At 42.4% G+C, this 25,164-nt stretch overlaps 1 protein-coding gene across 13 annotated transcripts in view; it reads left to right on the top strand.

Annotated features, from left to right (window-relative positions):
- Positions 1 to 25,164, top strand: part of ELMO1 (engulfment and cell motility 1) — a 317,584-nt gene that overhangs the window by 214,278 nt on the left and 78,142 nt on the right. Inside the window, exon 1 of one of the 13 annotated variants that reach the window (XM_084508949.1) lies at positions 16,427 to 16,655. The exons of the other annotated variants lie outside the window; for them this stretch is intronic. The gene's annotated coding sequence lies outside the window, so the exon portion shown is untranslated. Of the gene's footprint in view, positions 1 to 16,426; positions 16,656 to 25,164 lie in introns of those variants that run through there. 13 annotated transcript variants of the gene reach the window in all.

Raw genomic sequence — 25,164 nt, 5'->3', positions numbered from 1 at the left:
CTGCATGAGTTGCTGCTGATGTGAATGTCAGTGGGCATATAATACCAGATTTTCATTTTGTGAATCACAATGCATGGATTTCAGCCCAAGAGCTCCCTAGACTATAGACCTTATTATAGGCAAATAAAAAAGAGAAAGGGGGGGGAGGTGATGTCTCAAAGATTTTGTTTCAGTTGAAATGAGGTTATCGTGACGAAAGATGCAGCTGACAATGAGATTTTTATAGCTTTTCTTAGAGCAGCAGAAGAGCTCATGTTATTGCTGTTTCACTTTAAGTAATTGTAATCTAAATAGCACTGTGGTTGAAAAGAGCAGTAAAAATCTTTCATACGTGTCTCATAAGCAAAGCCAGGGCTTTTTGTTGTTTTTGTCTCATCTGTCCTTACACAAATGCCCTTCCTTGTTTGGAATTTACGTCTCTCGTCTTGATGGAATACGTCAGTCACCATTAAAAAGGCATTTGCCAATCAGTCTGCTGCATGCTGCCTCTATTTTTAGCAGATGAGGTAACTGGCCGGCATCTGAAAAAACACTCCTGTTACCCAATGTGCCACTGTAAATGGGGAGTGGTTGGCTCGGCTGTGATAGAGGCATTTGGGAGGGGAGGGCTGCTGGGAGAGGGAGTGAGCAGGAGGAGGAGATGGGGTGCGGGTGTGGGTGTGCTCTCTCTCCTTCTCTTGTTTTCTCAGCCGTGTCTGTACTGCACACACAGGGCCAACGGGGGAGGTACCTGCCTCTGCTGGTTTTCCTTAGGCTACCAAGGGTACTGGCAGCAGTGAAGATACAACAGTTAGTCCTGCACAGGCTGTGTGAAGCTTGCAGGGGCTGGATATACGTCTGTGTCCCTGTAGCTTTGCTGTCATTTGTATACCAAATGTAGTTCTCCTGTCTGGTCATGGCATTGACAGAGAGACTTTGAAAGTCTTTCTGAAGGAAGTGTGAGGTTTTGCCCCACAGAGTTTTGGGGCTCAAGATTTTTAGGATTGGTAGTGAAGCTGATATGTGTGAGCTTGGGTTCTGCCATTTATCCATTCACAGCAAAATAGAGGAAAGTATCTCCATCCTTCTCAAGGCACTATGTCCCATCCTTCTTTGACCTTTCACCTCTACACTATTGATCTGGACAGCCATATGGAAGATGCAGTGGGTTTACTGATGACTTGAAGAGAATTTTTTGATAGGCTCCTACATCCTCAAATTTACCGTTACATGTTGGTCATGACAAGCAGAGAAACAAGGCCCCAGGGAATGCATGTGAAAGTTGAGGAATATCACCTTAGAAGATGAGTGCAGGAATGGAGAGAGATTTAGTATGCAAGTATATTAACCCAAACAACACAGACAGGTAAAAAGTCAAAAAACAAACTCTGTGTTATATCCTTGAGAAAGACACTAGTGCAGCTGATTAAAGATCTTGCTGTGTCAGTGGAAGATATTAATGCCATGACCGTGAAACTAAAATGCTTGAGAACCATCCTTGCATCAAGAATGTCAAGTCTGTGTCTGGAAGAATGGAAGTATCTGGGGAAATAGCTTTCACACATGCTTTGAATTTTATGGTAATTTTTCTCTCTAGAGATGTATCTTCAGATTTCAAGCATCAGTTTTCTGTCTCAGAGATAGTGGCTGATCTTTGTTGTGTTGCTGGTATAAGAACCTCAGCAGCAAGGACTTAGAAGTCGCAGTTGTATGCATTTTATGTGGACTAGTAAAGGTGGCCTGGAACTTTTTTGTAGTTGTCACTTAACCAAAGATCCAAAGGAAGCTGCAGATCCCACTGTATCATTATTATGCTGTCAACCTTTTCAGACGCGATTGATCATCCCTTCATAGTGAAAATAACATCTCAAAAGTCACCAAGCAGGAAAATGGAACATCCCTATTTTTGCAAAATCAGATGTGAGATGAAGGATGTAATCTTGTAGCTGTCAAGATTTGCAGATTCCTTCCAAGAACTCTCTTCTATGTAAGTTAGGAATTTAGAAGTTGCTAAAGGTCAGTTTTCTTCCTGGATATATAAATATATATGTATAAATCTAAATTTATCTGATTGCCATGTAACAGATACTTGTTCTGCATTTTAAAGTCTGTATGTGTTTGTTTGTCTTTTAAAGCACGTGCATAAACTAGTGACTGGATATTTTTAGGGGGAAAAAAACAACACAACACTGACAAATCTTACTGGATTTCTCTCTAAGTCAAGCTTCCTGTAGCCTCTCTCCCTGGTCAATACCCAGGTCTCCAACAGGATTTATTCCCCAGTCTTTCCTTCTGTCTCTCCCCTTTCCTTGAGAGCAATGGCTTGTCTCTTAAAGCTGTTTCCACCTGACATAAGGAGGGTGTTAATGACTTTTCTCACTTTTTGAAGATGGGGTGTCTGCTGACTACTTTGCACTGCCACATCTCCTGTCGTGAAACCAGAAAAGGCCTATGGAGGTTGTAGAATATTGGAAGCCAGCCCGTGAAGCCAGGGTAGTGTCTACTGGCAGCTGTCCATTTCAGCAGAGGTAGAAATCTGAAAGACAGCATTAAAACCTTAAAGTCAAAATTGCATGCACAGACATGATTCTTATTCCTGAGGATGTAGCTATCAGAACAAAAAAGGCTTCACTCATGAGTAACTGCATAAACACAACATTTTAATAGCAATAACAGAGAACTGAATATGCCTTTATCCATCCTAATTTCACGTAGGTGGTAAGGTTTAATTTACTTAAAGAAAAGAACTATCTCCATGAATCCATGATATAAACCTCAGGTAGGAAGTATTGTATGTGTGCAGCCTGTAAATGACTTAGGATATATACATGGTCTAAATGGCCCTTTGCTGTCTAAAATCTCAAAGGTACCAGCTAAAGGAAAATCTTTAAACTGGTGTTTCTACTTAGAAAGAAAAGGACAGTCTCTCTATAAAACTTACTTAGTTTTGCATGAGTTAGTTTTTTTTGTTGTTTGTTTCTTTTTGTTTGTTTGTTTGTTTGTTTGTTTTTATTGGCTTGTTGCTTTTAAGCTGTAGAGAACAGAATGTTTCATAGCTGCTCAATTTGCTTCAGTTATTATAATTTGAAAGAATTTGATGATTCTAATTTCCTTCTCTACGCTTCTTGATTTTAGTACTAGAGTAATACTTCAGTACCTAGTATTGATTTTTACCAAGGCTAGGGCTTTGATATGAATTTCTGCACCACAGCAAGCTGAGGATATGTGATTGTCAATGCAAACAGAGGGCTCAGACTAATTTCATGTTTTGTGCATATAATTGTAGGTCTTTGCTTGTAGGATGGTCCCTGTTTTGATGAGTACCATGAATCAGCAGTGCACCCTGGTGTGATGTATGCTATCTGCATGCTCGGTTCCATTAGCTAAAGCATAGCAAGCAGGTCAAAGTAAGTGACTGTTCCCCCCATTTGGCACTTGAGAGGCAGCATCTGGAGTAGTGTGTCCAGTTTTGTGCCCCAGTAAAGAGGAGAGATTGACCAAACGGAGCCACCTTATCGAGTAGGAAATGGAGAAACGGTAAATCATATCGTTAATCATCACTAAAACTAACACAGATACATACAGCATTAACCAATCTCGTAACATTTTTCTAATGTTAAAGAAAATGCAGAAGATCTACTTTGTGTTAGGTGCACTAGCCAAATGCCACTACTCAAGCTTTCCATATTAACTGTAGTGACCCCTCCGAAGTAGTTTTAGCTTGTAGTTCTGACAGCTGACCTGTTATGACTCAGGTCAAGCTCCTTATACATGTGAGGTTAAAAGTGTTTCCTAAAAAATTTCTTGGTAACAGTTAGATAAGTATATTTTAGTAAATATTTACCATTGGCCACTACTGCAGCTCTGCTAACGTAGTAATATCTAACCAGAGTACCCTGTTCATGTGTTTGAGACCTAATGCTTAGAGAAGCCAACATGTGTAACATTGTAAAATGATTGCTGGCTACTAATGGTCTGGGATTTTTTTTTTTTGGTAGTTTTGTAATTTTTTTTTTTTTTTTTTAAGCTAAACTTCCATTATTTGTAGGATCTAACTATTTGTTCTATGCTGCTCTGCTCTCCGGGGAAGTTTATTTCTTTTGTGCACAGGTTTCTGGCCAAAGGACAGTGCCATCTAAAGAGACAGAACATACAAATGGTTAAAAGGGAGAAAGGAACGGTGATATAAATAATTTTTTAGTTGGATAACAAGAATAGATAAGTGACATTTTGCATCATGTTGCCTGCAGAATCAGTGGTGGAGTTGAGAAATTCATCTGCACCTCACTTGTCAGTGCTTTAAAGACAGGACAACCCTTTCTTCGTTTCTTTTCTCCTGTCCTGATGCACTATTCTGTTAGCAAGAAGACATTTTTCCCTTTTCCCTTTTCCTTTTCCTTTACCTTTTTTTTTTTTTTTTCCTGTGGTGGAAGCACCTTCCACACTTGAGCAAGATTTTCTTCCCTTTGTTTGCATCCTTTAAAGGTTAAAGTAACAAAATGCTTGGATATGGTGTTTGCTACATTTTTGTTGTAGGTTTCTGAAGCGACAATGGGTTGGACTTGGGACAGTAATGAGAAAGGATAAGTTAAAAAGGAAGAGATGGCATTCATACTGTCTTCCTGGTCAGTCTCTTATGTGCAGCTTTAGTAAACAGCAAACATAAGAGAGCAAGGACAAGAGAACTGGAACTATCAGAAACTGAAATTTTGGTTAAAATTTTTCTATCTTTAAATAACAAGGAAGGCTATAGTCATGAATGATGAATTTAATAGTCAAGCAGCATTTGTCAGTTTGTACATACACAACCACAGCACACACTGTGCTTGCTGTGATGATGAAGATAAACTGGGACAAGCTGTACTCACAGCAAGCCTAGTACTGCAGCTGGCTTTGGGCAGGCTCCTGCAGCTGTCACAGATGTTACAGGTGCTCTGGATTGGGTGTAAGATCCATGTGCGAGTCTGGATCTAGGATCCAGACTTGGATCTAGAAGCAGGTACCTTCACACTGCCTGGCTTCGGTACAAGCAGCGGTGCTGTTACTGCCAAGGAGAGACAGTGCCCCAGCCTTTTCCCAAAACAGTTCCCCACTGCCCAAATTTGAAATCTAGTTTCAATCTGACTCAAAAATAGTAAGCCCCACTAGATAGGACAGCTCAGGTACAGAAAGCAGCCAGATGTCACTGTGGGCTGCAGTTCCAACAAAAAAGGTTGTCTACAGTGACAGTATCAAAACAGAGTGATATTGGAAGCTTTGCATCCTACAGAGCAAACCTATTCTGATTAAACTAATAAGTTCAAAATAAGAAGGCTGCAGAGAAGGACCAAGATAACCAGCAAATCGCTTCTATTTTTCTAAGTAGTACAAAGTGCTATTAAAAACGAAATAAATTAAGAGCTGTTAAAAATATATTCAGGAATCAAAGGAAGAAAAGCAGACATAAAAAATGTGCAAGCACCATTAAGCTGTGGAAATTTTCCTTGGACATGTTGCAGTACCTTTTCAAAGCAGCATATGGGGTTTATTCTGGTGACTCTAATTTTAACATGAATGGAAATCACGTGGAATACTCCTGGCATACTGCTTTGAAAATATATCCCTGCACGATTAAGGAAGTCTGAAGTCTTTTTAAACCTCTCTCTCTTTTATTTTTTATTTTTAACAATTCTGAAATGCTTCACAGGAAAGCATTAATGGAATGAGAATGCTACAACCTTGTATAAAGTAGCAATGTAACAGGTAGAAATACTACTGGCTTAGCACTGTAAATATGTTTGTGTTTAATTGCCTGGGAATTGAAGGGAGAAGACACAAAACTTGGAGTTTGTATCCACTTTTGCAATTGCCTCTGCATTGCCTGACCTTTATAAATTTGTCTCTTTGCTTTTGAAGTAATGATTCCACCTACGGTCTTCAAAGGAGCAGGGAGTACACTCATCTGTACTCATCTGTATACTCATCTGCATCCACAAGGATAAAATAACTGGGGGGAGGGAACAGAAAACACCCAGGTCTGTCTATTCCTCTCTCTTTCTACCATTTGCTGCATCAGAACAAGTTAAAGAAAGATCAAGTTCCATCTGTCAGTCTGTCTTCTCCCTCTTACCTGGTGCACCAGCTCAGGGCAGAGCTCTGCCAGAAGCCCACCTTTTCCTCCCTGTGTTGCCTCTCTGCTGCAGCAAGGCTTGTAGTTGATGGGTTCGCTGGTCCTTCAGACCTATGCAGAAATTTGGATCCAAAAAATGCTTTGAAAGAAGTTGAGCATGATACATTGAACACAGTTTTGAAACACAATCTCACATATTTCGACGGACCTGTTAAAAAGCTAGGACTGACTGTTCAGAAGTCAGTTCAGAAAGCCGTGGGACTCCAGTACATCATCCAAAGAAACTTTATTTTTCACTGCAGTTGGGATGTATAGTCTCTTTGGAAGACGTAACGATACCAGCTGTATTTTGGGCAGGAGTGGATATTATCTTGTTTTCTGACATTGTGAAAAGGTTATAGTAAAACAACCTTAGATTCATCAGTATTGGCTTTTTCCCTCCTTAGTTATAAGGGGTAGGGGTGATATAAATAGTATGAGTTTACAAAGTCTGATCTTCTCAGAGGTATAGAAGTGTGACATGAGCCAGCTCACAGCCCAGAAAGTCAACCGTATCCTGGCCGCACCAAAAGAAGTGTGGCCACCAGGTTGAAGGAGGTGATTGCCCCCCTCTGCTCCTCTCTGCTCATGTGAGACCCCACCTGGAGTGCTGTATTCAGTTGTAGGGCCCTCAGCCAAGAAGGACACAGATGTACTAGAGAGAGTCCAGAGAAAGGTCACAAAGATGATCAAGGGGCTAGAGCACCTCCCCTATGAAGACAGGCAGAGGGAGTTGGGGTTGTTCAGCCTAGAGGAGAGAAGGCTCTAGGGAGACCTTACAGTGGCCTTCCTGTATCTAAAGGGGGCCTACAGAAAAGCTGGGGAAGGGATGCTTTGTCAGGGGTGTAGTGATAGGACAACGAATAATGGTTTTAAACTAGAAGGGTGTAGATTTTGATTAGATATAAGGAAGAAATTCGTTACGGTGAAGGTGGTGAGGCACTGGGACAGATTGCCCAGAGAAGCTGTGGATGCCCGGTCCCTGGAAATGTTCAAGGCCAGGTTGGATGGAGCATTGAACAGCCTGATCTAGTGGGAGGTGTCTTTGCCCATGGCAGGGCATTGGAATTAGGTGGTCTTTAAGGTCCCTTCTAACCCAAGCCATTCTCTGATTCCATTTTTTAGCATTGGCTTTTATCAGCATGTGTGTGTGTATGTGTATGAAAGGCTGAAAATATTAGCAGCAACAAAACACCCACAAAGCAGTGAGTAAAACTTTCCTAGGAAATTAATGACATAATATTCCTGTAAGTGCTCTTTTAATTTTTGATGTCTGCATCTGCAGTCAAGAATGGCAAAGAACAAAAGACTGAATGATTCTAGCAAGCTGCTTGCTGCTGCACCAATCAAATCATTGATACATCCAGTAGAATAAAAATTCTTGCTGAGTGCCCTCCTGGTGGCAAATGAGCACAGGGTGAACAGCAAAAAGACCTGTAAGTCTAAGAAATCCCATTGTTTTGGGGAACAGGGGTTCAACGTAGAGATGAAGTACAAGGTGGGATTTGCTGGGATTTGTCTCTGGGATGGCAAGCATGGCCATGCTGCGGTATTGATGGCATCTTTAGTAAGTGGATGATTGAGACTGCAGAAACACGCACTCTGCAGATCGATTAGCGAGAGACTCATTAGTGGGAAGGAAGTTATGAGCAGATGCAACAGTCCTGACAAAACGAGCCAGAACACTGATAGAGCGGGGCCTGGTGTGTGGGCTGAATGTGAAGTAGGGTTGCTGGAGGGAGGTTCAGAGAGTCCTTTCCGACAGCAGGTCCTTCCTACCCATCTTCAGAGAAAACAGTCTTAACTGATACTTGAAATGTTTTGAAAAGGATAAGGTAGAAAATGTCCATAAAAACATACAGATGAATACAGACACGAACACAGTGAGGGGTATGGACAGACACCTGGTGAACTTCCAAAGGTGCAGAGAAAAGAGAAAGTGACTTTTCCTTTCCTAATATATTTTTCCTTTCTTTCCCCTTCCAACTGAGAATATGAGGTTTATTTTTATAACTTTGGTTTTGTGTGGGCTGCTGCTTTAGGGCTCAAGCATCTCCCCTGATTGTTCGCAATTTCTCATTGCCTCTCTTACTAATAATTATTTATCTTGATATCACCAAGCCAAAAAAAAAAAAAAAAGAAAAAGAAAAAATTGCCTGCCTTTTCTCCTTTTCAGAAAGCCTTCACCAGTGGTATGTTACATCAGGACACTGCGCTCACCTGTCCTTCAGACCTGCTGATTTTCCACATGGGGTCTTAATTTGCTTGATTATTATGCGTTGTTTCTCCAGTCATTCTGACAGGGTTGCCACTTTCCAGACTAAAAAATGAGATGCACTAGGCAACAAAAGAGAAAGGGTATTTATGTGAGATTTATTTAAGCAAGAGACTTCATTTAAGCAAGCCTATTTATAAAGCCAGGCTATTTATACTACCCATGGCTGTGAATGGGCGTGTGTGGGCACACTTCTGTTGTGCAAGCACCACGTGTTTGGGGTATGTATATTTGGCTGCATGCTTCCATGTACATGGGGAAGGACTGCAAAAGTGGCTGTTAGTGCCTTTGAGAAGGGGGTGTTTGCAAACCCTAGCTTAACCTTGGGAGGCTCTGAATGCTGCGGAAACAAAGGTGTTCTACCGGGGCTTGGCACAGGAGGGGCAGCAGCTCATTTTGTGAGCTCTGAATTGCCTTGTGGTGGTGTGGAGGGTATCGCTATCCCTAGCTAAAGCTAGCATCCACTTGGTAAATTGCTCTTATCAGAATATACTTGCAAAAAATAACAATGTGGAAAACAGTCCTAACTGTTTTCAGTTTACGTGAGCATTATTTTCCCTTTCATGCACATGTGAGGTGGAAGCAGATGGAGTTTGTTCTTCACAAGAAAGTGTGTTGGGTGCTTGCTGAACCTGGAGATTAGACTTGTGTTTTCTTCTCATTAAGGACAGTTTTGGCAATCCCTTTGTGCACCTGCAGGGCCTTCTGACACCCTTCCATGTGAGTCTGCAATGCAAAAGTAGTGTGCAATGAATAGGATACATGGTGGCCAGGCCCCCACCAACAGCTCTTAAAATAATGATTGTGAGGTCTTTGAACAGCAGCTGAGAAGGTGAACCAGGGCAGAGAGAATTTTAATCGAACTGTTTACAGTACACTCTTTTTTGAAACATCATCAACCAGCATTGTCATTCGGTTCTTAATGTTCATAATCACACTGGCACAGTTCCTCTAAAGGCAGTGTGTCTGGGTGTTATTCCTAAATAACACAGAGCAGAAGCTTTTGAAATTAAAACACACATGTAGAAAATTCTCCTGAATAAAAATCCTAATTTCTTTTTCCAGAGTGTCTAGACAAGTGTATACAGGGCTTTTAGAAATCCAGAGGTGTTCACTAATGTCATTGCGCCATTTCTAAAGTTGTGTGCAGGTCTCACAGTACTAACCTCTTCTCCATGAGCAAAAGGGAGCATGAATTGTGTGAATAGATTTTACCTTCCCGTGAAGCAGATGCCCTGATACATGGACTGCTGCAGTCAGTGGGGTAACTAATCTCCTGTTTAAGTAGTTTCTAAGTACCTGTTTGTTATTGAAGTATTAAAAAAAACCATATATGACTATTTAAAAGGTGAACCATGACATCATCAGAGTACATTCAGATACCTGAGTTGGATAATTTTTTGCTTTTTTTTTGTCCTTCCTATTGTTCTCTGATTTTATTAAAAGATGAAAAGTAAAATAAATTGTTCTGTTGTCAACTTATATGATCAAGCAGAGATTTAATCAGCATCTTCTGGAAAAATATAATGCCCTAATGAATAAGATGGAAGGGAGCATGCTTGCGTGTAAGAGAGGCAAGACCAAATCTGTATGTGGCATGCTCCATTTCAGCAGAGGTGGTAGCACAATGTTCATTTCTCAGTTCCCACCCTGCGGAGAGGAAGCATTAAAGGAAAGTCTCAGTTTGGATTGCAGATAAATCCAGCTTGTGTCTCTTGTCTGGCAGGCTCTGCAAAGCAAGTGCTGGAGAAGTAGTTAAACGTAGAAGAATATTGTGGGTATAACGATTGAGTGAAATGAAATTGTTCTGTCCTGGTCATGTGTACTCCTCACCAAGTGAGTGAATGAAAGAACTGAGATTAAGATGACATGATGGAAAGTTCTCTCAGCAAAGTGTCAAAGGATTTTTGATACAAACAAACAAGCGCTTGAACAAAATGGGAGAGGATGGAGCAGGGAAATGCTAACCCCAATGTGATAGACTAGGCAGAGAGCACTCTCATAGGGTAAATATATAGGAATTTTAAAAATAGAACAAGGTAATAATTGTGGCCTTTGCAGTTGTGTACTTGGAGGGCTGTGTAAGGAATCTTGAAGTTGATGATGTGAAACCTTTTTCTGTCTAGTGCCATAATTTATTGTAATTGATTTGAAATTATTGAGGCGCACCTGGGGGACAAAGCAGTCATTGGTCCCAGCCAGCATGGGTTTGTGAAGGGTAGGTCCTGCCTAACTAACCTGATTTCCTTTTATGATAAGATCACCCGTATGGTGGACCAAGGGAAACCAGCTGATGTGATTTTTTTGGACTTCAGCAAGGCTTTTGACACGGTTTCCCATAGGATCCTACTGGACAAAATGTCCACCATACAGCTAAATAAAAACATCATACGATGGGTGAGCAATTGGCTAACGGGCAGGGCCCAAAGGGTTATGGTAAATGGAGCTGCGTCAGGCTGGCGGGCGGTCACCAGTGGGGTCCCTCAAGGCTCCATTTTAGGGCCGGTACTTTTCAATATTTTTATAAATGATCTGGATGTAGGAATAGAGGGTATTTTGAGCAAGTTTGCTGATGACACCAAACTTGGAGGAGTTGTGGACTCAAATGAGGGCGTAAAGGCCTTGCAGAGGGATCTGGACAGGTTGGAGAGCTGGGCGATAACCAACCGCATGAAGTTCAATAAGAGCAAGTGCCGGGTCCTGCACCTGGGACGGGGAAACCCTGGCTGCATGTACAGACTGGGCGATGAGACGCTGGAGAGCAGCCTAGAAGAGAGGGATCTGGGGGTCGTGGTAGACAGCAAGTTGAATATGAGCCAGCAGTGTGGCCTGGCAGCCAGGAGGGCCAATCGTATCCTGGGGTGCATCAAGAACGGCATCGCTAGTAGGTCAAGGGAGGTGATTGTCCCGCTCTACTCTGCGCTGGTGCGGCCTCACCTCGAGTACTGTGTGCAGTTCTGGGCACCACAGTATAAAAAGGACATGAAGCTGTTGGAAAGTGTTCAGAGGAGGGCTACGAAGATGGTGAAAGGCCTGGAGGGGAAGACGTACGAGGAACGGCTGAGGTCACTGGGCCTGTTCAGCCTGGAGAAGAGGAGGCTGAGGGGAGACCTCATCGCAGTCTACAACTTCCTCGTAAGGGGTTGTCAAGAGGCAGGAGACCTTTTCTCCATTAACACTAGTGACAGGACCCGCGGGAACGGGGTTAAGCTGAGGCAGGGGAAATTTAGGCTGGACGTCAGGAGGGGGTTCTTCACAGAGAGGGTGGTTGCACACTGGAACAGGCTCCCCAGGGAAGTGGTCACTGCACCGAGCCTGTCTGAATTTAAGAAGAGATTGGACTGTGAACTTAGGCACATGGTCTGAACTTTTGGGTAGACCTGTGCGGTGTCGAGAGTTGGACTTGATGATCCTTAAGGGTCCCTTCCAACTCAGGATATTCTATGATTCTATGATTCTATGAAATTCTAAAGTGCCCTCTCATGCTATATGGCTGCTACGTATGCTTGAAATGGCAAGACTCAAACATTGCAGATGACTGCAGGGGCTTGTGTTTTTTAAGGTTGCTTTATATGATAGTGTGGAGTTAACATTAGAGGTGGAAACGGAGCCTACAGTTGTGCTGTCTAGACTGGGAAGTCTCCTTTCACCATCCAGACTGTGTGTAATCATTTAGCAATAGGAAAACTGAGAAATATTCCTGTCAGTTCCTGTAGCCAATTTTGGGATTGATTGTAGGCTGTCTTTGGCTTAGCTGAAGAACTTTGGTTATCAAAGAAGATGAAGTATTGCAGATTCAAAACCCCTAAGACAGTCATCATCCAAACTGTTGCTGTCTATGTCCAAGACCATCATACGAACCTCCAAAGGTCTGATTTCATTCATATGTAACGGGTAGAGATTGTCTTTACCCCACCTTCCTGCATCATAAAGGCAGAGTGATATGATTTAGAGTGAATGCAGTGGACTGAAAGTGATACACTGCACAACCAATATTTCACTGCTGCAGCAGTCCCTGTTTTACCACCCTGAGTGCTCCATCAAACCCCCAGGCAGCATCTATCTTTTAACATATGTGTGCATCCTCAGAAGGGGGGGGAGGGAGCTTGTCCAGTGATGCAGGAAGAGACTTGAATGCTCCCTGTGTTCAAAATACAAGTGGAAGTAGTGAATACTGAACATACACATTAGTGCCTGGATGGTAGAAATCAAAGCAGTCCATGCTTTGCAGAACGAAAGGTTCTATGTTTTGTAATTCGTATAGACCTTCCTGGGTTATACAGTGGCAGATCACCTCTGAAGGTCATGTCTAATCTGATTTGCAAAGCTGTGTTCCTGACAGTGTTTTCAGCAGCTTAGATGTCACTGAGGTTTCCTAGTCAGATTAGCTGTGTGTTTTGTAGTAAGGCTGTCTTCAGTGGCAGAAAGGATAGACATTTCTTTATACTGTGGCCCAGCATTTTCATTTTTCCTTCGTGCAGATTCACAAAAGCTTATTTCAGTTGCATTAACATTTAAACAAACAAAAAAATAGAACAAAAAACCTGAATGCTTGAAATAAAGTGATGGTAAAGGAGGCATAAGATTTTATGATACTAGATTTTGTGTGAAACTGAGCTAAATGTGAAATACATGCTTAAAAGTTTCTGAAATGCTTTTCAGAAGTATTCAGAAGTATTTTTCTGTACTTGGAACCCAGTATGGACTGGGTCCTAACTTCTGCTTTGTGTGAAAAGGCAATCTGTAGGTATTCCTGGGATAAGTGAATAGGACTGGCAGTTCCTGGTGTAAGTCAGCTGCTTCTACAAATGGACTTTTGAAGAGCCAGAAAACTCACTGCAAATTGGCAGGTAATTTATGATCTTGGATGAGGAGTCACTGGGAGCCGACCAGCAAGTCTGTGACTTAGTTTTAGTAGGTTAGCCATCTTCTCCATGTAGGTATCTAGAATAAAAAAAAAAAGTAAAACCCACAATCTGGAAGGATGAGTAAGCATTATATCACCATTGATTGTTCCTCAGCTCCCACACAAAAACAGGTCTCTGCCCGTGACAGCATCCTTCTGAGAGTGGCTGTCAAATTGGCAAGAAGCATCTTTGGTGTGAAGCCTTCCTGGAAATTGTTGAGCCTTTCAGTTGAACATCTTCATTTTATCTCACAGTCTTAGAAGATTTTTCACAAATCTACTTTATTATGTGTCTTTGAAATTGCCTGAATTTTTCTAGCCTTGAATTTTTGATCTCCTATAAAGATTTCTTATGCATTTGCACCCTGTCCTGCTTCAGAGTGCAGCAAATTCTTAATCTGTTTATTTTTACACCACAACCTTGGGAGGAAAGGTAATGCAATTTGCAGGAGGGATTACTAAGAATGAGTGTGGCAAAGGGTGAGGTTTCCTGCAGTTAACTCGAGCAGCTTGCTGCTGTCAGAAGCAGCCATCTCTGTCACTTCTCCTCCTTTCCTATGGCAGGGAAAGGCCTTAAAAATTGGTTGTCCAAGTTCCTGACTGGTTGCCCTAATCTGGGGTGCAGTTTTCTCCCTGTCAGTGGGTCAAATGAAGATGAAGAGTTTTGGAAACTGGGCCAAGGAGAGGTTTCTCAGATACGTCAAAGTGGCACTGATAATCATTACATTTGTTCAGAGTGGTGCTTTGATAAACAAAACCTAATGGAGGGTTTTGAACTCTGGGTATCATACAGCAGAAAGGAGCAATTTATTTGATTAGGAAGCTCTCCAATTTAATATTGGTTTAAAAAACAAATGTCAGTGTTGAGACCCACTAGGAGTATTACAGTTGTTTTTTTCTGTCATTTTATGTATTTATGGTTTGCGTGACTATTTTAAGCTCTACATGTTGACAACACTTTCAGTCCATAAGACACAGCAATTAGAGCTAGCAAACTGAACATTGAATCGGCTGAGCTGCATTATCATTCACACAAAAATGATGGGGTACGCTCCACATCCTAAAACCACCCTCTCTCCTGTGTGGTTTGGGTAGAAGGAGCAGGGGAGAGGGATGGAACTGGAAAGAAACTTTTATTTTCCAGTCAGTCCTGACAGCAAATCTAGGGTTTTTAATTAGCTTTCCCTTCCCCTAAAATGCACATGAATGTCTTTCCACAGTTTAAGGCTTCAGAACTAAAGGAGTGACCACAAAAGCCTTCAGGCTCAGGGTAGTGATTACAGAGACCATGCTGCAGGAAGCAGTAGGTCATGCTTCTTTAAAGGAAAATGAAAAGCCAGAAGTACAGCATTGCAAGAAGTGAATCCTTAGGACATCCTGATCTGTTTAAAAAACATGGTTCTCTTCCAAACTCATTTATAAGTCAAAAATGAGAATTGAGTGAGAGATTCCTCGAGAAGACACATCTCCTGGTGCATCTCTCTCTGTTCTTGGCCTTGCTCTTGAGCACTAGACTCACAGGCTTCAAAGACCTGCCCGGACTTCAGATTAGGCCCGCAGGAGGCTGGCAAAAGAGATTTAACCAGAGGTGGCCTTCATTATACAAGGAGATCTGGGAGTCCACCTGCAGGGCTCTGTCAGGCTGGGTTTTAAAACGACGCTCCTTACAGTGGTTAATGTAGTGGATTTCTCTTATTAGAACAATATAGCATTTTTTCCCCCCCAGTGGTCTTCATTTTTTGTTCTTCTTTAAGTTAAATAAATGAAAGTAAATGTTCATGACAAAGGAACACGTTTTCCTTTTTTTTTTTCATCTGAAATTCTTCTCTAACACCATTACAATAGTATGTCAGTATCTCATAGTCTTTCTGGTTTTAGCCCTGTAATATAAAGGGATGTATTTAGATATTATTCTCATTTTACAGATTCAGTAACAGAAGATGGAGTCAGTGAATGATGTGTTTGGGTGCCCCAAAGAAAGTCTGAAGAGCAGCCAAAATTGCCCCAAACTGCCAGATCTCTTTGCTGACCTCACTGCTGGCCTATTGATCTCCTCTCTCTCAGCTGTTGCTTCCTCCCCTCTTCTGACCTAGTTGTCTCTCCTTTCTAGTATTGTCAGGGGGTAGGACAGAGATTTATGTCTATGGACAAAAACCGTTTTGAGCCTGAAGGTCTCCTGGTGGCCTGTTTCATCAGCCCTGGGCAGAACAGGGACTCCCAGCGGAGAGCAGGTCGCGTGAGGGCTCAGGTAGCCTCCTGTGGATGTTGAGTGCAATTTTGGAAGATTGTGAACAAAACAGCAGATTGCTTGGTGAGCTTCATAATAGTGGTGTCAGTTTTGATCCTAATTTGGACAGGCTTAGTTTAAGGAACTCGAGAGTGAAATGTAGCATTTGATGGCCTGTACAGTAATCTGGGCTCGTGTTGGCCCATTACTCAAACTGGAAATAGGGGTAATGGGACAGTGTCTGGGTACGCAGGGAGTTTGCCTCCCTAGCACACACTCATGTACAAGTGAGTGCCCCTGGGGTACGTCTGTGCATAGCCGTGTTTGCACAAGGAGAAAGCCAACGTGTGCACAGCTCTGCCTGCGTGCATTTTCCCAGCGCCCATGAAAACGGAAGGCAAACTCGCAATGAAACCAGCAGTGAGAGCGGAGGAGAGCGGCGAGATTGCAGTTGATTATGAGGCTGGCAGCAGATGTGCTCGGCAAACCCAGCCCGCTGCATCCAGGCAGTTTCCATGGCGATGGAGCGAGTAATTGTGGAGCTCCGCGAGCTCCCCTGCCAAGGTGGACGCGGGTGCTGCATCCCCACCGCCTCTGCCTCGTTCCCTGCGGGTCCTGGGGAATCCGAGTCAGGAGGGGGGGACATGCGGAGACAGGGAGCTGCAATTATTTTTTTTCTTTCTTTTTCCTTGCCTTCTTTTTCTTTTTTTTTTTTTTCCTCCTGGCTGATGCTGGGAGAGCGGCGCTCTCCCTGGGAAATATGGTCTCCGGAGCTGCAAAATAAATGGGCAGGAGTTTCCCCAAAATGGGAGCCGGCTGCCATTGGCTGCCGTGGCCCCGCCGTGCCAATGGGAGCCCGACCAGCCGTGGGCACCCGCAACATAAGCAAAGCTACACGCTCACCCGGCAGTGCTGGGACCGGCGAGCAAAGGTGTGCAAAGGGGGGGGTCCCTCCTCCCACATGGCTATGCTGAGGACGGATCTCATTAGAGAGCCTCGTCGGAGACCATCTGCCGCTCGCGCACATTGTGTCTTCCGCAGAAAACAGCATTAAGTCACTCGCTCGCTGTCGTGTGGGAGGCGAATTTGTCATCGGGAAGGATGGAGCTACGGGATCTCTGTAAGTAAATCCCTGTACTTTACCTTGCTGGCGCAGCCCGAGTGCGGATCAATAAGCAGTGTCATCGGTCAAGGAGCAGCAAAAGGAAATTAGCAGCAACCACAGATAGCGGGAAGGGTCTCCTGGTTTTGTTGCACACGTAGTCAGTCAGCTGTGTTCTTACTAATGGTTCCAGGCATTGGACAAACTAGTTAGCTGTTTGCTTTGCCTTGGGTGGTTGTTTAACCTAATTAAGATGAGTCTGTGCAAGGATGCTCTATTCTCGGAGGCGTTTCAGGATCCCCTCTGGGTTTGAAATGGAGAGCGAGCCACATGGAACAAAATTGTGCCGACACAAAACTCCAAGGTGTCCATGTGCAGTCGCCGGCGCTTGTACTGTCAGTGTATCATGATAACAGGTGCATTATTGCAATGGTTTGTAAAGCGCTAGTTCAGACACTGGGCCAAGGAAGCACGAGTTGCTCACTATGCCTTGCTGTTCTCAGCACAGACAATCGTTGCTTTTCCTGCCCTCTCTCTTCTTTTTTCTTTTTCATTTCTCTGTTGGAGGAGACTTTTAAAAAGGCATGGAATTCAAAAGCTTTCTTGCTTGTTGATGAAACAGGTGAGTGCATGGTAAGTGTGGAAGAGTTTCCTTATTGACCATTGCAGAATGTGATAGAAGTTGATTCCCTCGCCTGTCGGGACTCTGCATTTGCTTCTGTAAAGCAGAAACAGTACATTTAGAAGGCTGGGGGGTGGGAGGGTGCAAATCTGTCCCTACGTAGCCCTCTGGGGTTACTTGAGTTACACCAGCTATGAATTTGGTTCAACATTGTTTGTCTTTTATCAGGTATTTGCCATAAGACTCAGTGCTTTGCTGTACAGAGCTGGTGAATGACTCTGCTTAACCTTCTCAGAGGCTGCTCTCATCTTAGCTGGTTTGTAAAAGCACATAGGAGGGAGGACAGGAGCAAAAAGATGTAGAAAAAAGTTTCTCTATTTTTACTCTGTGCCTGAGCTAGTCAATGGGTGTAAGGAATTTTATAGTAACCAAACCAGGTGTACAAATCAGATGAAGCTGACTGCCTTTTAGGGATCCGTTTTCAGTGTGTTGTGCTCATTTTAGAAATAAATGCAAAACTTCCTTTCCCGGTGCTGGGAGCTGCTGGGAAGTGGCATTGCTGCCTGGAAATCTCATGCTGAAGGTGTGCTTTCTGGAGAAGGCTTAGCTGGTCAGCTTTGCTTTAGAGGTGCTGCCTTGCAAGTTGTGGCAAGAAGGTGTGTGCGAGCTTATTCCTTCTGTTGAAGGAATCATCACCACCTCAGATGTCGATGCAGAAAGGAATTGTTAGGGTTTTAAAGAACCATTTGACCAAATTAAATTAGAGAAATACAGAATGTGGAAATCAGTGCATCGAATCACTGAAAGTGTCTGCTGTGGAAGGGTATAGTAAGCTCCTCTGTGTACTTTCAAGTGTTAAACCTGATGTGTAACTAAAGCAGGAGAACCCCTCGTTAAGTTTGACTTGCTGCCTTTTCTGGAGATGTGGGTGCAGGTCACTCTCCCCGTGTTTTCCAGGGATATTGGGGTCGCCTTTTATTGAAATGATGGCCCCAGGCATCCTTTGGCACTGAACTTAAAAGCAATGTATTTTTCCTAATCTGTGCAAAAGAGAGAGAACTGTTAGCGCTTACTGCAGAACTTATTTTTGTTTAGCAGTGATGGAAGTGACAAAAATAAATTTTTTGAAATAGATATTTGGCTGCTCTGTCACATTCCCCTGAGACTAGTATACACTTATATTTACTCAGCACTGATGTAGCTGAAGATCCCATCATGTACAGCAGTCTAGGCAAAGAGATGTGCCCACTCCTCATCCTAGAGGTGCATGCTTTCATCTAGGCTGAGATACTCCATAAAATGCTGAGGGAGAGCTTGGACTCCTGCACATCTGGGCATGGTTTGTCTCTGGCTCCAGACTGGTCATTAGATACACATCAAAATGAAGCTCCATTGCATCTTTCTGATTTTTTTTTTCCTATATCTCCTACCTTCTGCTTTATTTTCTGATTGATAATGTAGGAGCCTAGGAGAATGTTATCTTTTAAGGTCACTGCAACTTTAATATGATATTTTAGTTCTTGTTAATGCTGCAGGGATATAGCTCAAACAATACAAACCTCTTGAGTTCAGTCACTCACATTAGACAAATACTATCTGACTGTTCCTAAATCTCCCATAACCTTGTTTAAAGAGGTTTGTTTACTTGTCTATCCCTGTGCATTAGCAGATAAAAGGAGGGCAATGGGGAGGGAGAGGGAGAGCCTATAACTGCTAAGCGTTGTATGGTGCATTATACCAGTCTGTCTGAGGGCTTCAAACCACAGTAGTGCCGGAGGTAGAAAAATTTGTGCTGCAATGAAAGCCACATTTGCATGAGATTTTTTGACCTGATGGTGCAGAGAACAGTTGCTTGTCATTAATGCTTGGGGATGATCTATGTGGGAGAAGTATTTCAGATTCCCGGGCTATAAGAGTTCCAGCAACAGAGGAGTGAGTAGGCTTCAGTGAGAGCTGTGGCATGCTGGCAGCAGTTGGGAGGACGCAGAAGCTGAAAAATGCTATCTTGGGGTAGCTTTAATTGGTTGCATTGAAAAACACTTGCTTTGATGGGCTCATATGTCTTCTAAAATACTTGGTGCCAGACCAAATTGGCATACCTCCATTGACTTACACTAGAAGCCACCAGACACTGATCTGATCTTCAGTCTTAAGCTTAAGTTTTTCTTGGAAGAGCAAGGTTTTTGAAAGGCAACAGGTTAATTTTCCTCTCCCTTTACCTCAGCAACAGCAATGTTGAAAACCAGAGTAGAATGGGTAGTGCACATCTTTTGGCTTGTTCATTGCACGTTAAACTTAACAGGTTATCTGTCCTTTGTCTACTCAGAGAGCCTCATCCCATCTGCTTGTCTGTACTGGAAATGCAGAGCAGAAAGCTAGAAGAGAGGTTTGCTTTGATGAGAAAGTAACACCTTGGGTGATGGCTCTTCACTTTCTGTACATCCACAGATACTAAACTGGCATATTTCACCATTTCCCTTGATCTTAACCCCCCTTCCATTTCAGAACAGACATGGTTCTCATTTGTGTTCTAGTTAAACAGATGCTAGAGCCATCAGTCTTCAGTTTTCCCTCAGCTGTATTTTTATTTTCACCCAATTATTCAATTAAGTAGGTAGAGTTCTGCAAACTACAAGCCAAATGCTGTCCTTTAGGTGTTTCTGAGGTTGGTATGTTCAAAGGAATCGCAGGCAGTGATAAATCTGAATGAGTCTAAAAGCTCAGATATGAACATTTCCTTATTTTTGTTTGTGTCTGGAAAAAGTTACTCCATGCCAGGATGTGGCTTACATTGAACATTGTGGCAAGTCACAGAAAGCTCGCTCTCCCTGCTCAGTACACACACACACGCATCTCAGATGGCAAGCGCACACAACAAAGCAACACAGAGTGCAGAATAAAAATGGAACAGCAGTAAAACAAAGATGAGTGAATCGTGAAAAGCCCATTGATTTGCTTGACACCCATTTTGTTCAACATTGTGCAGCACTAATCTGCAAACTCCTGTGTGTCACAAAAAGTTTTCAGAACAATAAGAACTGTCAATCCTAGCAGATTTTACAGACCTGTCATTACTCTTTCATTGTCTTGAAGCACTAAGTGGCATACAGAAAGATTTTTGGCAGGATTTCAGTAATGGTCTCGTAAAGAGGAATCGTGTGTCACTACCTCACGTATGTTATCGTTTGCAAATAGTGTAGCCCAGCACAGGCCCCTAGAAGCATGTCTGTCCCCATCCTAGTGTGATTATTTTAAGGTGCTTGTTTATTTTGTCTCTTTAAAAACAAGCAAGCAAAAACCAAAAAACTTTTCCCTCTTCTTAACTGCAAAAATCTAAAAACAAGAAATTAGAAACTTCCTTTCACATTTTGACTTGATACCTTCTAGAGAATTGGAATTACTGTAATAAATTCACATCCTGCTCCACTTGCTGCTCCCTGGGAAGGAGATGGGAGCATTGACAGTGATGGCCACAAGCAGAAATTTTTATCTGCTCCCTTAGAGCATCCAGGTCCTCACCTACTTCACTGAGGGCAAATGTCCTCCTGCTCTGCCATGTGTTCTTTCACTCCTGATGTTTTTCTCTCCTGTTAAGGAAGCTCCCCATCATGAGGAGCTACAAGCCATTCTTAGGGCCAAGTCTTTGTAAGTAGAATCATGATGGGAAGAGAGATCGGCTTTACATAAGGGAGACACTTTTTTTTTTTTTTTTAAATCCAAAATCAGAGGCTGTTTAACTGGACTTTTTGCTTTCAGACTCCCTCTTCCTAGTGTAGCATCATACAAATACATACCTTACCCAAATAAAATTATGATGAGATATAGCAGGAGACATGACATTCACTCTGAAAATGAAAACATGAATTGAATTATGCGCCCTTGGCATCAGTAACTTGCAGAGCCCATACATACTGCAATAAATCTGTAGCAGTTTGAAAAGCCCGTAGTACATAGATTGCCTTCTTTGTGGATTTCACACAAATTGTTTCTCTACTTAAGCATTAAATGGTTTAAAAAAAAAAAAAGATGCAAAAGTCAGACCTCAAGGGAAATAAATGACCTTCATATAAACTAGAATTTTGATTAGCTGTAGTTTGGGTCTTTTAAACTCCTCTGTAATGCACAAAATCAATCTTGTCATGGGGTGAAAAAGGAGATCTTCATATTAATGTTCATATTAATGTTAGCACGCTGTCAAATTAATACATCAAATAATATGCTCTTATCCAGAGTTGGTGGACTGCTTTTATCAGTGCTTTTGATGTGGCAAAGAAAACGCTTGTTCCATAGCTACAAACCCTACTCTTTTAGTCTTCCCTTCTCTTTGAACTTCAATTTTCTTAAGACTTGGAACATCGTTATACAGAGAGCAGATTTCACAGATAGGTATTTCAAGATTCACATCCAAAGACATATTAGAAGCCACACAAAGGGATTTTCTTTTAAACTAGATTTTCAAATATATGTAACCTTCTGGCTTGACCCCTGGATCCACTCCCAGGCTGTATTTCATGGAAAAGTATCTACCCACATATGGTTATCACCACTAAGATCAAAGCTGTCACTTTATTCTGACACCTGTGAGAATGAAATGGATATAAAAAAAAAAAAAAAAAAAGTGGGGGAAATGGTGAAAAGATTTGAATGAGTTCACATTTATAAAAGACACGCACCCACGGATCTCGGAAACGAAGGGAAGACTTGCAGGGTAAGCTGCAGATCTCCTGCTCAGAAGCAACAGAACGTTTCTTTATTTGTTTGTCTCACCCAGGTAATTATACAGACTTGAAAACATAAACAACTATAGATTTTCCAGATCTCTAAAAATATAGCTTCGTTTGCTATGAAAGTTAATAAGCTTCTAACTTTAGGGTGGATTTTCTGCTGGGTGTCTAATGGAAGCCACTGTGAAGGATGGTGTTATCTTATGCTGCCTTTGACGCCTCTCACCAAAGTGTAGTGTCTTTCCATTTGCCTTACCTGGCAAAGCTGTAAACTGTCATAGGTTTATCAGTGAGTGCTTCCCAAAGGACTGCCTTAACTGTCCCTTTAGGTATCTGCAGAGGTAGAAATGCAGCTATTTGTGTTTCTTGCTGTCCTGTGTATAAACAGCAGAGGAACTTTGCAGAGCCTGTCTGCCCTCCGTGCAGATCAAGGACAGAAGGCCCAGGGGCGTCAAGGTGTGCATTTGGCTCTGTCGTGCCCATGCCTCAGCACTACAAGGCACAGCACAGCCCTTGGCTTTCAGCAAGCCAGGATGTGCTAGACCATGCTGGAGCCAATGGCCTGAACCCCCTCCAAGGGGAGCCTGTCCCAGTTTTTGTCACCCTGGCTAGGTAGGCACCTCTGCATCTGATAATTCACCACAGTGCCAAGGAATGCTGCGGCTGGAAGAACCTTGTTCTGTAGGAAAACTAATTCAGAGTCCCTGTCTTCAACACAAGGTGTTAAAATATATCTTTGGCTCTGGCCACAGGGAAGAGCCATCGATCAACCTGTCTTCTCTCCTGTCTCTGTGCCTTCACAAGGGACCTTTTCCTCCCCTTCTTCCCCACACACATTTTGTAGGGTAGAATTCTCCCATGTGGCTAACAGAAGCTCTGCTCAGCCTGCAGAAAGGTGAGCTTCCCTGATGTAAGGGTCTTCACTGCCTGTTCAGACTCTCATCATGCTTTGAAATGTAGCTGCAGAGCTGTAGTGATGTCCATGAAACCTCCCACTTTTACAGCTAGCTGCTTTGGTGCATAAAGTATATAGGCAAGGGCTTGAGTTAGAAATACCTCTGATGTTTTGCAACAGCAACAAGAAGTTGGAAGTATCTATCTATATATATCTTAATATTTGATCCTGATTTTTTCTGCCTTTAAATGCTATTATAAGCCAGTTAAATATTTAGTGAAAGTGTGGAAAGTTTATTCACTGTCATTTCCCAGATAAATTCCTTTGTTTTCACTTCCTAACTTACCTTTTTAAGTCCCCTGTTCAAATTAACACCCCATCTCAAATAACAACAAAATGTCTGGGGGTTGTGCTTAAAATGTATTAAGTCACGTATCCAATTGCAAGTGGAGTTGTGCTGTTTTGTAATGCTACAGAAAAAGTACAAGAGAGTCTCAAACAAAATAAGTTTTGCTTGTTCGTGCATGAAATTATATATCAACCCACCTTTGCATGCAGGATTTCCACCATTCAAAACTCATGGGCCTCTGCTCCAGACTGAACTTTTCACCAATTCCAGTAAGGGTTTTCACTGCAAAAGATTGTAGCCCAGTGAAATTCATGACTTTGACTTTTAAAAATATTTATGGTAAAAGCTAGAAGCTTGTAATCAAGAGTTTATTTGGTGGGGTAAATATCAAGAGTTTCAGACATACAGATCTGAGCACTAGGATTTATCATTGATTTGATAAGAGAAACAATTGCTAGATGTGTGTTGGTTTTCTCGATTATAAAGCACTTTGCTGCCAGGTTTCAACCAAGGAGATAGTCACCTTTCTGTTAAGTATTACTGAGTACTGGTAATTGAAAGAAACTTGTTTTTTCAGTCAAAGAGATACGTGACAGATTTGTAAAGTGACAAGTATAGGAAAGCCCCCCAGCTAATTATATGATTTTGAACTTAAACACCAGAGCTCAGTAGCTACTTGTTCCAGAAGTTTGCCTGAGCTGTGATTTAGAGGCTTTACTGCACCAAAATCCCAGAGGTTGTTGCAGTTTGCAATAATGGGCTGCCAAAAGATAATCACAGTATTCTGGTGATTGTAAAGAAATGTACACATTTCCTCACAGTCTCCTGCATAGAGAGACACCTGGACCTGAATCCAGATCCTTTTGGATTATGCCCTTGATCTGTTGTCCCCATCCATGCTTCTGCATCACTAGTACTAGCAAACCACGTAACCTAATAAGGGGGATGCACATCTCTGAAGACACAGCCCGTCTGGAGCATCAAGCTGTGACTGATGCCACAAGGCCCTCTGTGAAAGGTGAATGCAGTAGGTTGTGTGGGAGCTGTGGGTCAAAGCAGAGCGGTCTAACTGTCCAATTCCAGTCACCTCAGTAGCATTTGTTGCTTATATGAACATTGTGCCCGGGGTCCAAATTCAGGAGCTGTTTAAAAGGAACGCCAGTGCAGGAGGTGAGACTTGGGCTGTGTTGAAGCAAGCAGTGTGACTCTCACCAGTTTCAGTGATCCCAGGTTTGCATCCGGGGATCAAGGGGTCACCTTTCTGGTGGAATGAAGTGGCCAAATTATACCATGCAGGAAGACAAAAGGCACATCTTCCTAAGGAAAACAAAAGATGTCAAAGGCATCTGTGTGTGTCAGTAGCAAAAGAAACGATGGTACTGATTACCAATATATAAAAAAAAAAGAATGTTTTTTCCACCAGGGGTAACAGCTTGCTACTTGCCTTGCTCTCAGGATGCAGGGAGAAAGGAAGAGAAAAACATACTTGTAGCCAAGTTGGTTGATACAGTCCAGCAGCACAGTCAATCAAGTTGTTTCATCATTTCAAGTCATTCTGTAATAGCACTGATTTATCTTGCTGCCTTGCAGTTGTCCCCTGTTGATAATTTCAGTTTTGTCAAGTGACAGCAGAGATTTTGCTGAAAACCTGCAAGCTCCTCTTACCTGCAGCGAACAGTAGGACAGCAGAGTAAGGTTTTTTCCTCTTCATTGACGCCTATTAAAAGCCTTAAAGGTGTAGGAAATCTTTTTTTTTTTTTTTTTTTTTTAAGGATAAACTACTTTTAAAATTACATTGACTCAGCAGAAGCATGTATGTACTTTAGATCATAAAAGGTTGATAATCAAGCCTTGTTGTGTATGCTTAGCTCTTTAACTCTAGCTGTAACATTTTACTTTTATTTTAATTCTCTAGTGGACTGGTACAGTCTTAATAT

This window comes from Aythya ferina, assembly GCF_964211825.1.
Source record: "Aythya ferina genome assembly, chromosome: 2".
Taxonomy (NCBI): domain Eukaryota; kingdom Metazoa; phylum Chordata; class Aves; order Anseriformes; family Anatidae; genus Aythya; species Aythya ferina.
Note: the sequence above shows the minus strand (reverse complement) of the source record. Positions and strands in the feature narration are given on the sequence as shown.